The sequence below is a fragment of the Podarcis cretensis genome, assembly GCF_951804945.1.
Source record: "Podarcis cretensis genome assembly, chromosome: 6".
NCBI classification, from domain to species: Eukaryota; Metazoa; Chordata; class Lepidosauria; order Squamata; family Lacertidae; genus Podarcis; species Podarcis cretensis.
This window is the reverse complement of record NC_137175.1, coordinates 34,295,723-34,315,790: the sequence shown is the minus strand read 5'-3', so window position 1 is coordinate 34,315,790 and position 20,068 is coordinate 34,295,723. Positions and strand designations below refer to the sequence as shown.

The following is a 20,068-nucleotide window of genomic DNA, read 5'->3' as shown; positions in this document are numbered from 1 at the left end:
ACCAGGCATATCCAACCAGAAGATTGTGATCTACCGGATGATCGCCAGCTGATCCTGGTAGATCCTTGGATCCTTATCTATCGCGGGCTTAAATAAAGTGCACAAAAAGTTAACTTTAAGAAAAGCTCAAAAACTCTGTGGAATCCTCCCCCAAAAAAGCTCAACAACTCTGGGCAACCCACCCACCCCACACCCACGCTCCTCCTCCCTCCAATGACAATGGGTAGATCACTGCCAGTTTTTTTATACTGGGAGTAGATCACAGTCTCTTGGGAGTTGGACGTGCCTGCTTTAGACATCTTTGAGTTTCTCACCCACTTGCTAGCTTTCTCCTGGTGATTTGCCCATGTGTAAGCTGGAGATGTATGGAAGTGAGAACTGGACCATAAAAAAGGCAGATCGCCGAAGAATTGAAGCTTTTGAATTATGGTGCTGGAGGAGACTCTTGAGAGTCCCATGGGCTGCAAGAAGATCAAACGCATCCATTCTTAAGGAAATCAGCCCTGAGTGCTCACTGGAAGGACAGATCCTGAAGCTGGGACTCCAATACTTTGGCCACCCCGTGAGAAGAGAAGACTCCCTGGAAAAGAGCCTGATGTTGGGAAAGATTGAGGGCACAAGGAGAAGGGGACGACAGAGGACGAGATGGTTGGATAGTGTTCTCAAAGCTACCAACATGAGTCTGACCAAACTGCAGGAGGCAGTGGAAAACAGAAGTGCTTTGCGTGCTCTGGTTCATGGGGTCACAAAGAGTCGGACACGACTAAACAACTGAATAACAATAACAAAGCTGGAGATGCCCATAAATGCTTGCTCAACTTCCACACAGGCTCATTCATATCGTATAGAAGGCATCAACACTAAGAACAAACATATATTTTTAGGTTTGAATCCAGAGGCAACCTCCACCCACACCAAAGATCCTTCGCTTGCAAGCTGTGGCAGACAGCACTTCCTAAGCACACAAGGTGCTTCCCAATACCTTTGCCAGCAATGGAAGGTTGCTGACTGCACACCTAAGAAATGTCGCCGCTCCTATCACATAGGAACAGCCACATGCGCCATCTAACTCAGCAGCCTGTCTCCATTGTATGCTGTGTAATAAATCTATAATAGCACAAAATGCTAGTAGAATACACTAGCCAGGTTACCTGCAGCATTTACACTGGAAATACTTGTTAATTTATTATATCTATATTATGACCTTGATCCAAGGAGCTTAGGGTGGCAAGTGTAGTTCTCTCCCTCCAACATACAGAGAGACACACACTTTTATCTGGAAGTAGCTTCAGCCTCCCCCAAGATTCCTTTAGGATTTCCCTGGGGCAAGATGGATCTGGACTTGGAGAAAGTAGCTTCCACACTTGCACCAATTACAGTATGAATTGAACCTAAGTTCACCTTTTTGTCTTATCCTTCAAAAAAACACAACCACATAGCTAATGTAGAAGGTAATTCAATCATTTTTAGTTCAGATGACACTACCTAGAAATGTGGGGCTGTTTAATGTCAATTATCTGATGGATGCACATTGATTTGATTCTACAAACAGATGCTGGTCTTAAAGATGGGCAATATTGGTAGCCAATTGGCATCTGTCCCAAAAAGAAACAAGTCTTCCAGCTCTACTGCTTTTTTCAACTTAAAAATATATTTCCTATGCTAGGTGAAGACTTTCCTCTTCTTCTAGAGATTTGCCTGTTATCCTCTTGGCTGTTCTGGGGACATCACAGTTGGTTGGTTTTTTGATGATCGTGATCATATATATACTGTTGGGGGTAATTGGGAGTTTGCCGTTTTTAGACTGAGTTTATGATCATCTTCAATGAATGCTGCTGTTTCAATCTTTTGCATGCCTTGTATTGAATGGATTTTTGTGCTGTGGTTTTTTAGCATCAGGCATCAAACAAACTGAAATCATGCTAATGATTTTGTATTTGTAAAAACACTAAAGCATTAATATATACAAACAGTCTTAACCCAGACTTTCAGAATATATGCGACAGGAGTATCCACCACAGTACTCTATGTTTTGGGCTGCAATTCCCGACATCCTAGGCCATGATGACTAGGACTGATCGGAGCTGTAATCCACAAAACCTGTTGCCTACTCCTGATATAGGGCAGTGGCTAACATTAGCCGTACCCAGAGCACACCCACAGAAATATCGAAAGATATCACCCACAACAACAATGAAGGGGGTCTCCAACACCACATCCTGTCATGGTCCCATCCCACTGCCGAGCAAGCAGGGGCTATGAGTCTCTGAGGAACACTTGCCTGAGAGTAGAATCCACATACGGCATGAGACAGTCCAGAGGTCAGGGAATTCAGATAATCGCAGAGCCCAGGAGCCAGATAGAAAGAAGGAAGCAGCAAAGTAGGGCCAAGCATTGTTTCCAGTATCTATCTGAGAGCTCAGTTTAAGAAGGGGAGCCACTAGGGGGAGCATTGGAAGATGGCCGACAATACCATCTCTCCGACCCACACGGGGTAATTAAGAGGCTGATATGGGAGTAGGCAGCCTCCCTTGTTGCCCCAAGGAAATGGGGAACACTGCCCTTGCCTGCTGTGCCCATAAATCACCCCCTAATTCGAAAGAAGGGGGTGAGGGCCCTAGGCAGAATGCCCCCGTGTGGACCTCGGCTCTCCTGGACGCTGTCTCTGATCACACACTAGCTGCAGCAATTCGGAATAATTAATTACAAAAGAAGCAAATGCACATATTTCAAGTGAAGAAGGGGAGTGAAGTCTGCTAATTTAAGTGACCTCTGCGAAAGAAGACGACGGGTTGGAGAAACAGGAATATTTTACGATGAAGATACACCAAAGGCTGGGTATGTTGACAACGGGACTGAATGGGGGGGGACCTTTTTTACTTTCCTTCTATGTGATTTACAAGAACCCCTCCTCATTAGAATCGTCAGTTGAACTGACCCAAGCAGGATGATTAAGGTCTGTGTGGAGATAAACTTTAACCAAAAGTATGCTTTATGGAGATCGAGAAGCAATAAGAGCTTTTGGGAATGGTGCAGCAATTAATTCGGAGTCGCCATCTTGCCAAAGGATTTATAGCCGGGAGGAAAAACGGACTTGTTTTTAGACTGCATTCTTAGTGAATCTCCTCAGAGGTTTTGAGAAAGGAGGCAGATTGGTGAAGATTAAAGACGCTAAGACTGTTTTGATGTATGGAAGTGATGTTATATGGAAAAGGTCTGGATATGGCTACTGGATAAAAAAATTAATATCCACGCAGGATTACAAGCTGTTCTAACCAGCTTGCGGAAACTATCAGAGGTCACAAAGAGAAAGGAAAAATATATGAAAATAACAACAAGAGATGTGGAAAAACAATAAGAAAGGACTGGATAGTACTGTGAACATCATAAGGTTAGATTTGTGGACATTAAAACAACAGTAAGAAGCAAGAAGTTGATTGGATCCCCTTCGGAATTTGAAATATGGGTACCCCCAACAAATATTTAAAATTCGGCTGTGTAATTTGGAATTTATGTAATTTGGTTTGATTTGATGTGATTGGTCAGTTAATAAAAAATTATTCTTAAAAAAAAGAGAGAGAGCTCATTTTAAGAAGGCTGAAGCCAGCTGATTCTCATCAGTGCCTTCTCCTCCTTACCTTGAAGGCTGATCAGCTGCAGGTGGAATTATTCTGCCTTCTCCCCCTTCAGGCTGCTGTTCAGCAGGTGAAGCTGACTCCTGGCCCATGACATGTCCAAGTTACCTTCACCAGCTCAGCTGGATAGGTTGTAGTGAAGCAGGATGAAAGATATGCTAACAATATCTCCATTCTCTCTCTGTAGCCCAACATGACAAGCATTCCCTTGAACCCATACAGTATGGGTCATTCTATTGGCAAGGGAGATGGAATTTTTGTGGATGATAGCGATACAATGCCCTGTCCCTCTGACTTGCAGCGGCACTGCATCAAGTACCTGGACGGGCACAGCTGGGTTAGCATATCGCCACCCAGGCCATGCACCCTGTTTTGGTTATATATGCCAGGTTAGTCCCTTCATCCATGATCAAATCATGGATGACTGATGTTTTATTCCATACTGAACATGAGCTTCTTCTGCTTCTTTTCAAAGGTTCCTGGACAATGGGAAACTCTCATTTCAGAACAGATGCAATCTTGGAACTTAGAAAAGCATTTATTTGCTTTTCTATGATTATCCACTGTATGCACTACACCAGGTGACATTCAGGGAAAGTTTTCAGTGCTATCTCAGTGCCTCTGAAATGCTTTTATTCCTGCCTTCTGCACAACCCAAGATTTTGCTCTTGCAATCAATTTGTGGTAGAAACACATTCCGTAAAATGGGACTCAGAAATGGCAGTTGTTTTTTCCTCTCTTTTACATCGCTTTTTAAACTGTTCTGTGTCTTTGCTATCTTGTCTTCAAATTAAGACGTTTGAAGATCAATTCACTGATGCCTGTGAGACCCTTAGATGTTGTGGCACTGAGAAGTACACCATGAATCAAGTCCTATTCTCCCCCTCCCTGCTCCAGCATCATGGTGCTATCACAAAACTGCATCTCAGACAAACAAAAAAAGGCAAAACTGCAAGAAAATGCTTGTTTAAACACTTACGTGTTTTTGCTCGCCATCACACTTGCATTGTTGGTTTTAGAACCCAGCAGAAGAGCACCCTCAGAGCCACATACATTTATAATCCACTTTCCCTGAAAAGAAGGTAATATACATGGTTCCCCCCCCCTCATTTTATCCCTGCAACAACCCTGAGAAATGGGTTAGGCTGAGAGATAATGATTAGTCCAAATTACCAAATGAGCTTCATATCTTAAAAGGAATTTGGAACTCAAGTTCAAATACTCTAGCCTAGGGGTAGGGAACCTGAGATCCAAGGGCTGGGTGTGGCCCTTCATGCTCTCGATCAGGTCCTTGTGGTTCTCTCTATTCCTCACCTCCTTCCTAGCCACCCCCACTCTCCCCAGGATGAGGGATAGAGTGGTACATGTGCAGAAACTAGCCTACTGTACAAAAGTTGACAGTCCACCCATTGCTCCATTCACTTTTCCCTCTGACAAACTTCTGGCATTTGGAAAGCTGTCCAGAAGGGAATTTGGACCTCAGGCTGAAAAAGCTTTCCCACCCTGCACTAACTGCTACACTGCACCAGAACTGGCCACAAGCCAACACAGATCCAGTGGCCTCAGGTGTGTTTAATTCTGCACTGGATTTTGGCCAGTAATTTGGATAGGTTCACTCTTGTAGCTTCATGAATATAGAGGACTGAATGTTTTAACTGAATATCGGGCTGCCATCTCTTAGTGGGTAGTTAAAAATCAAGCAGATCTTTTGCCAATTTTGTATTTATTTTGATGGCTAAATTTACCCCAACAAAGCATGCTAGTAATACAACCAGTTTCAAAATAGAATATGGAGGGGAGAGGGGGAGAAACCTTCTCTATCTGCTGGGGAGCTTCATACTGAACATTTCTTCCATAGAGACATACGACTTGAGCTCCCTCTAATCCTTGTAGCTTAGCTCACCGCTCTGTCAATTCCACAGGGTCTCATTCCTTGACTGCATCGTCCTGTCACTTTCTAAACATCCCCAAACTATTGTTGCAAGGAGTCGTCATCTTTGAACTGCTCCCCTGTACCTCCCAACTAAGACAATGGGAGCAGGCAGATTCAAATTTGTGCCAGCGTATCACTAAACAGCACAAACGAACAGGGAGGATTCAGTCTGGCATGGCGTGTACTGCAGCATCCATTGCAGCAAAAGGCTTATTATGGCTGAGTAATGTCAGGCAGTACGTTCCAAGAGTGATTTAAATACAAAGAACATGTCGTTTACTCCAGGCCACCACTCATAGATCCTTCTTTGATTTGCTCATGCAGGTGGATTTTCAACGATTCACATAAAAAAGAAGGGCAGGATCGAACCCTAAATTTTTTGGTGTAGGCAGGGCCAGGCTGCAGGGCTGGATCAGAGAGGGGAAAGATAATTAGGCCACACAAGAGCAGATGAGGAACTGTAGGGAGGAGAGCAGAGAACTGCAAGTGTAAAATTGCAAGTGTAAAATTGTCGGTGGCTCTTGACACATTCCCTTCATTTGATCTTCCTTTCGGCTCTTAGTTTGAAAGTTGTTCACATAAGCATTGCAGTAAGCTGACTGAAGCACATCATGGTACATTTCCCTCTTGGAGTGGGGAGAATTAAGGGCAAGTCTTCAAGCCACTCAGGCAAGACCAGGGAAATTGCTTTGGGAACAAGCCCGGACCAAGTCTTTTGCACACTGCAGCCTTAACATGTTGTGGTGAAAATTGGCTTAGAACATAAGAGAATCCTGCTGAATCAGGCCAGCAGCAAATCTAGTCCAGCATCCTGTTCTCACAGGGGCTGATTGGATGCCTATGGGAAGCCCACAAGCCAAACCAGAGCTCAGCAGCACTCTCCCTACTTGTGGCTTCCAGCAACTGGTATTCCGAAGCATCAGGTGATGTTGGAGGTGGGACTCTTCTTTATTCCCCACCATGCAAGCAGGAGTTGATCAGCCTGGAATCGTCCGGAGGTTGTTAGGACTACAACTCCCATAGTAAGATGTCTGAGAGATGGTCAACCTAAACAGTGACCTGTATCTTTGGCTCCACCCACCCAGGCAATGGGTGGTAGTCAGCTAAGTTTCACTCTCCTATTGAGTGTTTAGGCTCCATCTATACTAGACATTTAAAGCACTGTTATAACCACTTTAAATTGCTTCCCCTCAAATAAGTCTGGGAGCTGTCATTTGTTAAGAGTGCTGAGAATTGTTAGGTGACTCCTATTGCCCTTGCAGAGCAATGGTTACCAGAGTGGCTGAACAATTAAAAACAGCAGCAACAGCAATAGTAATAATAACAAGGATTAATTTTTGTACCTTGCCCATCTCACTGGGTTGCCCCAGCCACTCTGGGCAGCTTCCAACAGGGTATACAAAAACACAACAACAACAACATAACATCACATATCCCTCTTCCCAGGGAACTCTGGGAATTATAGCTCTGAGAGGGGAATAGGGGTATCATAACAACTCTCAGCACCCTTAGCAAACTACAGTTCCCAGAATTATTTGGGGGAAGTTATGACTGTTTAAATGTATGGTGTAGACAGGGTCTTAGTCATGGTCATTAATTTCAGTAGGTCTACTCTGTGTAAGACTTTGTTGATTACTGTTACCGTTTCAGTATGCGGTAACGGCAGCCAGAATCCTGTTGGCCCAGAAGTGGAAACAAGAGGAAATACCGACGGTAGAAGAATGGAGACTAAAAATGACAGACTATGCAGAACTGGATAAATTAACTGGGAAAATCAGATATACTAAAGATCAAAAGTTCATCGAAGACTGGGGGAAATTTGTGGATTATCTGAAAAATATATGTGGTGTGAATACAACGCTAGTGGGATTTAAAGAGGCACTGTAAAAAAAGAAAATAAGTATTGTTTATTAGAAATAATGGGTGTAAGGAGGAAAAATGGCAATACGAAAGAAGGGAATGTGTATTAAAGGTATAACTACGGATGATTGTCAGAGATGCTGAAGGAAGTCAAAAAATAACTATGATTTGTTGTATGCGGGATTGAACGAAGAATTGGACGGAAATTTATAAAATGTATAACAATAAAAATTATATAAAAAAAAGACTTTGTTGATTACTACTCAACCTGTTCCTTCTTGATTTGTTTGGGGAAGGTTATCCAACATCAGTTGCTAACTGAGAACTCATCCTGATTTATTTGCACGGAGGTTGTGTTATGTTCTATCATGCACACTTCCCCATGCATTTTGCCATGATCTTCCTTAAGTCTAATTTTTTTTTGGGGGGGGGGGAGCATATTTGTTGTCCAAATCCACTTTAATTTGGCAACCTGAACTTGCTGTATGCAATGAAATCCTGCTGCAAAAAAGCAACAGTCTGGAAGAGACCTCAGGTTTGAGTATCCTGTTAGCACTTTACATGAATTTTGCAATTTCCATCCGACTGCCCTGTGGTTTCTGTGGTGCTGTATCTTTCCTGTCTAATTAATTGCTCAACACATACCTCAGCATTTCCATCCTTTGAAAGAATGGATGAGCTCTCAGAGTGAAATCTGTTTCTCTGTTACGCTAGCAGTATCCAATGAAGTTTGGGCCATTCTAAACCAAGACTGGGTTTGGGCATCTATTCTCTCTCTCAGCCTGCTCCTATCTACCAAGGGCAGGAGCTGGGAAATTTAAAAAACCATGGAAAAACCTTCCTGGATCATTGCTTTGTGACTAACATGTACCTGAGTGCAATGGTGGTCAATCATCTACCTACCAACACAAACTCTAGAACTCTTTGCAATCACTTGAAAACAAAAATTATTGGAAACATGGAGGTTTTGGAGAGCCTGCTGAGAATAACACTGGATATTTTTTGGGTGAAACTGTCCTGTTAGCACAAGGACTTTCACCTATAGAACGGAATTTACTCTCTCCCTCCTCTCTCCTGTGCTCCCATACACCACCTATCTGTTCTGGAGGTTTGGGGAAACCCTCAGAAGAGATTGGGGGAGGGGGAGAGGAAGACCTGCTGCGAAAACAGAAATCCTTGTACTAATCATAGAACCATAGAGTTGGAAGGGACCGTGTAGATCATCTAGTCCAGCCCCCTGCAATGAAGGAATATGCTAGGATGACTTTGTTGGATACAACCCTATTGGAGGAGACTATGCTGGAAGGGATCTTTAAAATGTCTATATGCCATGCTATTTCTTATTTCCTTCACAGGAAATGGAGTTTACTTTAAAGCTGCTATACTGTGCCTTGATTCTCCCCTCCATCTACACACATTAACTGCTCACGCTAACTGCTATGGGTTGCAAATTCAGAAGGGATTCACAGGAATCATGCAGGGACTGACCCCCATATCTAGTCCAATATAATAAAGGGAACCTTTTTGTAAGCTCGGGAATGAAAATGTCTCCATTAGCTAGAGAGGGTTCCCGCAGCTAATCCTAAGTCTTTTATGTTCTTGGCCTGGGTAAGGCGGAAAACACTGTTTTCTCCCATTTCTGAGACAATAGTTCCTCTCTAATCAAGTGTCCCCCCCCCATTTCTAAAAATGAGCTGAGTTCATTTCTTGTGAACCCTAGAGCTCCAAGGCATTATGGGAATAGAAGCTATGGACAAGAAACTTATAAAAAGGCACTCTTATAACAATCATATGCAATCATGTATATAGTACATGGAAAATAAAGCTATACCTGTCTATTTTTTTGCTCTCTGGAAGATGGGGAATCTTTACTGGCTGCGTTGGGTTTGCAATGCTGAGTCATGATAGAATGAATAGAGGATTTGCCAAGTTGTCTGGCAGTTCAAAAACATTGGATTTAGGCCAGCTGGCCCTTAATATGCAAAGTCACTTGTTGGTAGGCTGAAGGGAAGGCTACTTCAGCTCCCATCCCAGAAGTTGCAGGAAACAAAGTCTTATAAAGTGGATGCTGAAATACAGGTATGTACATTGGTGATCCTTGCTATGGGCAGTCTAGATTATCTGCTGAGATTGAATTAATGAATTGGTAATTGTGCCAGCTTTAGTTTATCCGATAGTTGAGGACGTTTGATGTTATCAAAATCCCATTATAAATGAAAGAAGCCATGAAGAGAAATTAGCCACTGCAACTCAGACATGGCCCTTAGTCACAGTGATAACTCAGTGATGAGGACTAATAAGCAAATGGCATTTGGAGAGCAAGTCTCATGCAAGGGCTGAGAGTGTGAGCTGTCTGAGCTGCAAGTTCCTGGTTTCAAGCTCACCTCAGCTAGGAATTCACTAAAGGATCTTTGCCAAAGCACAGTCAAGGAGGATGTTTCCAAAACAGGCGTATGGCATAAACTATCCATAAGAGAATGAGTAGAAAGGTTTATTAGTGATCATAAAGCAAGTGTTATTCTGACCCTCCACCCCACCATTGACAATGAGTGCATTCTCATACTGGCCTGTCTGAAAACGCTGCTGTTAGAATTGCTGAGGTAATATATGCCACACACTTTAAGCACTCAGAATGTATTTATTTATATTGGGTTGTTTCCAATGCACTGCTAAGTAACATGTTCCTTCAGTGTTTCTGTTTGCAATGGAATTCCCCCTCTCTTTTCCCTCCACAAGTCTCCTAAACCTGTTATAGGCATTTCCCCCAACACTCTGGAAGCAGATTGAGGGAGGGCACACAGGTACACACAGGAAAAGGAAAGGAAATAATTTCTGTTGCACAAGTGGAAAACCTTGCACTGGCAGAATGTACCGTTTGGATATTGCTCATGACCATTTTACCCTACTGTTTAGGGGGAGAGAAAAACGTTTTCCAGAATGGTTTAACAAAACCCAATAGTAAGGCAGTCCCTGACTTTAGGCTTACCATCAGATAAAATAAGAATAATTTAAAACTGCACCAAGTAAATGTTAAGCAATACGATTACTTTGAGAAGCACAGTATGTAGAATAGCTTTCAGCAACCTGGCGCCCTCCAGATATTTTGCACTACAGGCAGCTCCCATCAGCCCAAGCCAATGAAACATTACTATGTGAGCAAACCATCCATTCAAGTTCTTTCTCTGTTTAGGTAAATTCCTTTTGTTTATTTTGTACTGACATTTGGCTACTTTTCTCCATCTGTCTGTTGTTTCTAAAACTATCACTTGTTTCCAGCACTGATTGTTTGGGAAGGGAAAGTGCTTGAATTTCCAGTTTCCTCTTCCATGGCTAGTACTGGGAACTACAGTTACAAGGTAATTTTACAATGAGGTGCATCCAGCACACATGAACCAACATTATGAGCCACAAGACAAAGAACTCACAGGAAAAGTATTTTTTCCCCTTTCTCCCAAGAGTTCTCAAGAGAAAGCTTGTAATTTCTGAGCCAGTTCTGAATCAAACTGATGGGAGTTCATCCATCACTAGTACTAGTAATTATGTTCATGATATATTGTGGTAACCTTGTAATGAGAGGATGCAAAGCAAGAGGATGAACGTGCTCTGCTTGGCTGACATAGGAGGATTCTGGTGAAGCTCCTTTGGAGCATGATGCTCTTCCATCACAGCCACAACACACAATTGTGAGACTGCTAAACACCTCCAGATTCTCCACTTTAGCTTCACCCTACTTAAATGTTGATACAGGCAACCTGGAAGCTTTGTTCCTGGACGACACCACAGGTGCTTAGAGCACTGTTCAAGATGGAAGGAAGATAAAATACCTACAAGAGAAGAATGGCTGATAAAGATGATGGACTATGCCAAAATGGCAAAAAATGACCAGGAAGAGCAGAGATCAAGAGGACATTAAATTTAATAAAGAATGGGGGGGATTTATAAGTTACTTCAAAGAACACTGTAAACAATTAAAAACATTAGCAGGATTTAAAAAAAAAAACACTTGCAATGTAACGAGAACTATGGTGAGAACTGAGTTTTAAGAAAACATGGAGAACATTATATGATGCAGTAGGAAAAGAATAACTATGGAAACTGTGGAGGGATGGAGGGAAGCCCAGGGATTCAGAGAATCTTATATGTATAGGAATATGACTTGTTTGTGATGTTCATTGTTAAACTTAAAAATGAATAAAAATATTTTTAAATAGTTCAAGATGATCCGTCCATGAGTGAGTATTAGACAAAAGGATTTCGAGGAAGACCATTTGCATTCACTATCGGTTAGAAGATGAAGGCAACAGGAGCTTCCCTTTCTAGCTGTCCCATGTTTGTTTGTTTTTCTTTTTTACTGTGTGACCTTGGGAAAGTGACACTCTATACCTTAGTCATTTCCAACTGTAAAAACAAGTGCTTGAGAATGTGGAGATAAAATGCATGACATTCAGTCATTGAAAAACGCTACTAGTTCTTATTGCAGTACGAAGACTGCAGAGATCTCAGCAAATGATGTAAACTGGTGAGACATGATGCAGCAGATGGCAGCTGACCCCCTGCCATACACACCGTTTCTAGTGCGGCAGGGAGAGGGGAATCTGCAGCAAGAAAGGAAGAAACAACATCCTGTCTATCCACCCAAAGAGATCATTTGCTTTGGGAACAAAATAGGTACATATGTCTAATAAAACACTGTTTAACAGGCTCCAGGAGACCCACACATATTGTTGCTGTTGGCATCCATCTGTCTCTAACCTTTGGAATATACTCAGACCACCATGGGGAAATAGTGTGGCTCTTAGGAAGTTTTTGCAAGCAGGCACAGCTATGTAGCCATGAGTGATGCTGTTAGGAAGTGTTGGGCAGTGGTGGCAGGATTTGTGGAATGTAGGAGGAAAGATATATGTCTCCAGAATTCTAGGTCTCGCAAGATGAATGCAGGTACCTGGATCATACAGGTACCAACTGTGCAAAAGCAGGAGGCACTCAGTCATCATACAAAGCTATGTGCTGAACCTTACTATTAGGACAAAATGCCCTTGCATCAAAACACCAAGCAGAAGAAAGCCATCAGCTACATACAGGCTAAGGTTTGTAGCAGCAAGTATATCAGAACATAAGAATCACAATCAATGGTTCAGCCAGGATTTATTATTCAATCAACATACAGAGCAAAAGGCAGGTTAAAGGAAACTATATAATACACAAAATCAAAAACCATTCTAATTATTAAGTATTAAAAGTCTAGTATTGATAAGAGTAAGGAGTGCTCTGCTGGTTCAGACAAAGGCATCGATTTGTGAAGCATCCTTCACATCAAAAGGGGCCAGCTAAATATCTCCAGGAAATTCACAAGGATAGTGCAAAGGCAACAGCCCTCCATGGTTGTGTAACCACAGCTTCTGGTATTGGGAGATACACTGCCCAGATCATTATTAGAAGTTTATAATGAGCTGCTAAACTGTAGTTCAGATTCTTCCACTACCATGAATGGTTGTTGTTGTTGAATACTTGAAAGCTCATCTCCATATTGTTCACTACATGACCTTAAATAGTTGGGTCTTGCTGCTTGGTAAAAGCCATTGAGTCCCATTCACACTTCAGCAACATGCCAGAATGTTGTCACATGTGTCAAAGTCCTTCTTCCCATTTTCTCTGAAAGGGATGAGTGAGTTAATGACTTTGAGTTGACAGATGCCTGATAGTGAGCCAAAGAAAAGAAACTGTGCTTCTCCTGCAGCACTAAGACCTGACCTTTTGGTATAAAACTCTGTGTGTTTTAATTTGTTGGAAGCCACCCGGAGTAGCTGGGGTAACCCAGCATATAAGTAAATCATCATCATCATCATCATCATCATCATGGCCACAATCAAAAAGTTCACTCCATTCAGTTATGGCCAAGGTACATGGTATTACAAAGAGAGGCCTCCAACAGAACCATCTCTTCCTCCCCAGTCTACTTATTCCAGTTCTTGCCTGGGGCCTGCTCAATGAATAGAAGTTGCTCAGTGTCGTCTGCCTTAGCCTGGAGTATTAGCATATGCTGATCCTTTTCTCCTGCTGCTAATTGCCTGGCCACACAGACATATTTCAAGAACGTGCAGTTGTGGTCTGCAGAGAATGAATGCTTTTCCTCATTCCATGCAGACATTCATCACCCCCCCCCTACCCTGTGGCATGACACTATCATGTATGCCAAGCAGCCAGGTTTCCCCATACTCCCTTCTCTTGACCATTGGAGTCAGCTTGCTGAAGCCTGAGCAAGTTGGGAGAAGGGGTCAGCAGATATCAAAAGGAAATGCCTTTTTAGACAGCTTTGGGGAAATGACCATTGACTCCCACGCTTCATTTCCCCCATTTGCTCTTGCAGTATAGCAGTAGCTGTATTTCAAAAGGCTCTGGGATTCTAAAGTGAGTCACTCACACTGCCAGGTGATCTATGTCTGCTACCAACAGGATGGTGATAAAGACATTGTAAACGCTGATTTACTCAGCCAGCTGAACACTGATGGGGAATAGATCCAGACTGCAGAGGAAGCTTGGAGCACCTTCTGGCCTCCATGCTTGATACACTGCTGTGGAAGAAATACCAGGGTGGAAACGACTAACACAAAACACTGGAAGAAAGTAGTTCAGAATAGTCACAGAGACAGGTCTCATTGGATTTCATTTTTAGAGTTAATTTCTTTGCCCTGTTCAAAAATGAATAGTTTCCAGAATGCCACAGTGCAGGCAACCACTTACAACAGCACAGCATCCTCAAGAACCACATTGGACGGAATGGCTTTTATGCATAGGGAACATATAACATGAATGTACTTTCAACCTGGATGTTTACCAGGATCCCCAGCATTACAAGCAAGTTATAACTGAACGAGGGTACCTGCAGTAGAAAGGGATGGTGTATAAATCAGGATGACTCAGTCTTCTTGATGTCTATGCTGCCTCTGCCATGCCAGCTAGCTTCAGAGAACATTGTGGCTTGAAAGGACTTTCACACAACAGTTGTTCATTTTAGTGATTTTTCATCTGAACTTTATGCCATAGGATCTTTTATAGGGGCAGTTAAACTACAACATTCATTGATGCTCCCCTGACAGTTACATTCTCATTAAATGCTTTTGCATTCAGTGATCTCCAACAGCGGGATCCTCCAATGACTTCCATTCTCAAATCTACACCAAATATCACATAACACACCCATAAACACATACCCCTTAGCATCCGGCCTTTCCATGTCCATTAAAAACCTATAATCACAACAGGACATGGAAAATCCTGGATATCCTGGCACACACTAGCTTGCATTCAAAGCTTCATTTTTACAGCCACCCATGTACATTTACTGAAATCAACAAAAATATAGAAAAGCACACAAAAAGATCCCTAACGCAAGGAAAGACATACTCCTCATCCTGTGTCTGAACTACATACAGCGTACACATTCATGCCTCTAGGTCAGCATTGAATATTAGGGCATTCACATTCCTATGTCACCACCCCACCCATGCAATATCAATAGCTGCAGAGCTTATACTCTAAAAAAGTGCTTCACACATGACAGTTTGTTGATCCGTGTTCTCACGGCAAAATCAAAGCACACTTCAGTTGTGATAGATTTATTCCATCACCACCCACACAGAGAGATGCTCTCTATCTAGGGGGAAATCTCATGTATGATGAAGCAGTCCAGAGGGAGCAATCTACAGAGGCAATGGATGGATGCAGCAGCTGCACCAAAGCCTTTTGGGTACCTCTCCACAAAGTCTTTTCTTTCCTGCTTTATGTAAAATTGCTGTGGGATTATCTGGTGCTAGAAAAACCCGATCATTTTACAAGGAGCCCCCCAGCATTATAGCATCCAAGAAGGGCACACAGAACTATTGCCGACCCATTATAGCTAGCAGTATGATGTATAGCAGTGGAAGAAGACTCATACTGACCCAATGGCAGCATCAGAAAAGTTAACCCAGGAGCACTGCAAGAATCTAATGCTGCTCAGACCTGCACTCTTAAGAGTGCAAAGTAGCCTTGACACCCATATAACGAGGCCATCTAGGTCTGGAGTAAATGACAGCCAACTGGTTCAGGCTGTGCGTGTGTTCCAAAAGGAGACTGCAGCAAGAAGGGTGAGCAAGGCCTTATCAGGAACAGACGGAGCTAATGACTCAGGAGCTGGAAAATCGTTATCTTCCATCTCATCTTGTAAGCACTCCAGAGCTATAATAGACTGGGAGCTTGGAAAGTGACTTGCCCTGTGCCAGCCAGCCAAGAATCAGCAGACTCATCCCCAGAGCTCTCATCCTGCAGTACCCCTCAGAGAGTCAGCCAACGGTTACATTTCCTTCCCCCCCCAACCCCCCCAGAATATATAAACTGTCTGAAATCCCCAAGCTCCCCCTATCCCTTATTCACAGAGCTCATTGCACTAAAATATAGAGGCAATTCACACTTACTGAGTTTCTCTGGACAATCATATGCACAGGTAAATGGCTGGGTGGAGAAAGGTTTGTGTAAACTGGGCAGTGCATGCAGTCAGCTGGCAGCTCTCTCCATGATTGCTCATGACCTCTCCTCAGCGATTGCACTCATGGAGTTAGGTGTGGGCTCACCATAGATACCACCCACTTCATGCTAACCTCTCTGTACATGGCTGTGTACCTGTGCACACAATCACATATTACTAACAGCAAGTTCCACCCATGTAGAAAGGCTACTTTAATTTGCATGCCCCGGAATGCCACACACAGTGGTTCCTTCTTTCCCTCTCAATTCCTCTTTCTCACACCTGACCCTATTGGTCAGTGTTTAGACATTGATGCATCTGCCTTTTGGTGCAGTGGATTGTTCTGTTCCCAGTTTGTTTTTCGCTTTTGGGAACCATCTTACCCTGCTGAGCAGGAGCAGAGAGAGCTGAGTCAGCACCTCTTCTAAGCAATGTCAGGGAGAGTGATTCCCTGCCTCAACCATTGCGGACAGGCTAAGATTTGAAATACAAAGGCTCCATATCCCAATAGACTGACTTCTTGCAATGAATCACAATGCAATGAATCTAACCCACTCCAAAGGTGAGTTCTTGTTATGCTTTAAACCTCGTATTCATTAGATCTGACATCTGGTTTTTGAATTCTGAAACCCTTCCGTTCCTGCATCAGGAAAGTTAGCGATGCACTCTCTCCAGGGAACCCAGCTCTGTATTCAGCACATTGCACCAGTATCTGAGTGCACTAGTGGGATCTACATATGACGTGCTGCAGATCAGGTGCATATAAACCTATTGTGCACATACCATCCAATCGGCAGCATTTTTTAGATTGCAGCATGTCCTGAAACAGAACGTGTTGTACAGTATATCTGTACATGTGTGTGCATGTGCTAATTGCTCCACTTTGGTGTCTCTGCTTGCGTGACCCTCTTCCTCTGCATCTGTCTGGACTATAACCTTGAAGGCGAGGTGGGGGCATGAACACCAGGTAATGGTATCTTGAGACTCTTCCCTGGGATCATTAGGAACAAACACGGATGGGGTCTTTTTTGTTGTTGCTGTTTGCTTAGATGCTTATATTCTAAGGCACAGCCCGCTTTCTTTCTTTCCTTCTTTTTTGCTCCAATCAGAAGTAAACCACCGGCCACTTTTATCATGGATCTCCATAGTACTGTACCCTGAAAGGGAAGATGCCTTGCGCTAAACCGCCGCCAAACCACGGGGAGCTGTCCGTTCAGCACTCCTGGCCAAATAAGATCTGGTTGACCGTCCGGTCAGCACCACGGCCAGCGAATTCTTTGCCCAACTGCAGAAAGCTGACGAGATCCCCACTAGCTTCTCTAAATAACTCCACTTGCTGCAGTAAACTTAAAAGCGAGGGGAGGCGTTCTGTTGCCTTAATCTTGTTTCTCTCCCCACCCCTTGCGCTCGCCAAACCTTTTTGTCCCAGAACCCCGCTACTACTTAGGGAACGATCAATCACCAGATGAGGCGGGAGGAAAGGGGAAGGTCTGGTTTCTGAGGCACCCCGAAGCGCATCTTCGGACACAGATGCAAGCAAAGAACAAGAAGGAAAGTGAAACTTACTCGCTCGCCGGTGCGGAGACACACAGATACACACCAGCGTCCGCACACGCACACACAGAGTCCAAGGCGGGCAGAAGACTTCGAGCAGGCAGGTCAGTCCCTCAAAATGCTGCAGTTGCTTTTCCCACCCGCCCCTCCAGGGCTCCCGTACGTCGCCGTGTTCTGCGGAGCTCCAACCTCATTGGCGGAGAGGCGGCTCAATAGAATAAAGATCCTGCATTAATTGAGAAGGGGCTCTCTCTCTCCTCCGCCTCCGCCTCTGTGGTGCAGTTCATTATCCAACCCCGGAGGGTGGTTTTAGCCCCTCCCCTCTATCCCAACTCCTTTCCAAGCGCCCGCAGTGAGACTTGCTGAGCTTTGCAGTCTGAAGCAGGCGAGGAGGAGACCGGTACGCCTGCTTGATCAATGGGGGCGGCGCAGGGGGAGCCTGCTAAGTCAGCTGCGGTGGCAGCGAGTTGGGGGGCATGGGTGGAGGGGAAAGGATGTGTGTGTGAGAGAGAGGGGGGGTGTGCTTCATAGCAGGAAGCCGTTACATCAATACCCCAAAGAGGGCAAATAGGATTTCAGTGATCATGCATTGATATGCTACGGGTCTTCATACTACACAGGCAACAGCACGAAACGAATTGTTCTGTGCACTCCCAGCTGTAAATAAAGGGGAAGGAAACTTAACAAGGATTTCACCGGAGCTCCATTCAAGGTCAGACTAGGAGACAGCAATTATTAATAGGCCCATCACATTTCACTGTGAAATAGTCCATCATATTGCACCTAAGCAGAACACGCAGCACTTCTTTCGGCACAAGCGCCCAGAGTACAACCATCGGTAAATCTTCAGCTGAGAGCAGACCGTGAGAATCCGTAGCTTTCCTCTCCCCAGCATCTGTAAATGCCTCACTGCATTGTGCGGAGAAGGAGGAGGGACAACAGTTCCAAACTTTTTTCCTTCCAAAGATTAGACATCCACCTAGGTCGATGCAAGGGACTGGGGGAAAGAGAGAGAGAGAGAGAATGTGCCATCCTACTGGCAGCCAGGAATCAACGCTGCCCACCCTTATACCATAACAGCCATGAACCAACCCTTTCCCCACTTACCTAAGTGCAGTGACTGAAACCTCAGCCACTTTGTACAAGACACTTGTTCCTTTGAGCTACTACTCGCTGCTAGGGATGGAAACTTCAGTTTCTCATTTTGCTGTGTTTCAATGAAGCTTTCCCATTCCATCCCTCATACTGACATGCCAAAACAAGGGGATCAAGGAACACAAAGGAAAAGAAGGGCAGTCTACCCTACGTCTGCCATGAGAAACCATTATGGTCACCAGAGGAATTTACCTGAACATGTTTCTCTTGTTTCATATTACTGTTCTCAGTAATATGGACCTGTTCAAGGACCTGCTCTGCTCAGCCTGAAAAGCACTCCTCCTAAAGGAAAACCACACAGATTGAGATTCCAGCTTACTGGGTTAGGGCCTAACCCAACAACCTTGATTCATAGTTGTTGTTTTTCTGCAGTGACACATTTACTACGTGGTCTGCTGCTGTTCTGGTTTCCATCACTCTCTATTTAATTGTCCTTGATTACCTGTAACTGTAGCCTCTAGCCTTTCCCTTGTTCTTCAGCATGTGGCTGAATTGTCTCATCAGAAGCCACCTATTCCTCCTCTGCATCTCACTGGAATGTCCTTCGTGCTTTTATTTTTAACTGCCTGGATCTTCAAACAAAGCACCAGACACCAGAATGGATGGAACGGGGGCAGCAAAAGCCCTAGTGGGTTTTGAGGAGATGGATTTCTGGTTTCTAAGTGTTCAAAAACTGGCCTTTGTTTCCTGGGAATTTTCTGCCTTCTGGGAATTATCTCATCCTCTGTAGAATTCTAGTAGTTAAATAGTGGCAGAGCTATGGTACTAGAGCAAATTGTTTTCTAAACAACAGGAGTAGGACATGAGTATGTCACCTGTTGTTTTTTGTCCCCTTTCCACTTCCCCTGCCCCCTTTCTCTCTTCATCTTTCCTCTTTCCTCTTTTCTTCCTTTTTCTCTTTTTTAAAAATATTTTCCTTAGGCTTTTCATAATACATTACAATAAAAGAACGAACTAATCTAAGAACGAAGAGCCAAGAGAGAAAGAGAAGGGGGGAGAATATAAGTCCTCCTTCACAGGTAAACTTTAGCTTGGCCCACACAGAGAAAGGTAAGCCCTCCCAGCTCTCATCTAGGAGCTTTCCTTTCTTCTCCCAGCCTCCCATCCTGGGAGATCTTCACTTCACTTCCTTTCACACAGAGCCTTCATCAACTAACCATCACCTTTGTATGCATGTCAACTACTCCTTAACCCTGAGTCGGGGACCACACACACAATACAAAGAACTGAGAAAATGAAGCAAAAGACAAATTGCCTTGATAAAAGTTTGCTTCGAGTTTGGGGACACATTCTAGGGAATAGAACAGGGACACTCAAGATTTGAATAGGTGTGAAGTTGGGGGGTATAAATTCATCTCAGGCGGCTTGCCAAACACTTAAATAGATCTCATGGGGACTAACAATAATAGTAGGAAGAGAAAATACAGC

The 20,068-nt window shown here is 43.7% G+C and overlaps 1 protein-coding gene across 3 annotated transcripts in view; it reads right to left on the bottom strand.

Annotated features, from left to right (window-relative positions):
- Positions 1-17,713, bottom strand: part of SYT2 (synaptotagmin 2) — a 149,499-nt gene extending 131,786 nt beyond the window's left edge. For all 3 annotated transcript variants that reach the window (XM_079979663.1, XM_079979667.1, XM_079979664.1), the window contains exon 1: positions 17,498-17,713. The gene's annotated coding sequence lies outside the window, so the exon portion shown is untranslated. The remainder of the gene's footprint in view (positions 1-17,497) is intronic.
- Between the last annotated feature and the right edge of the window lie 2,355 nt (positions 17,714-20,068).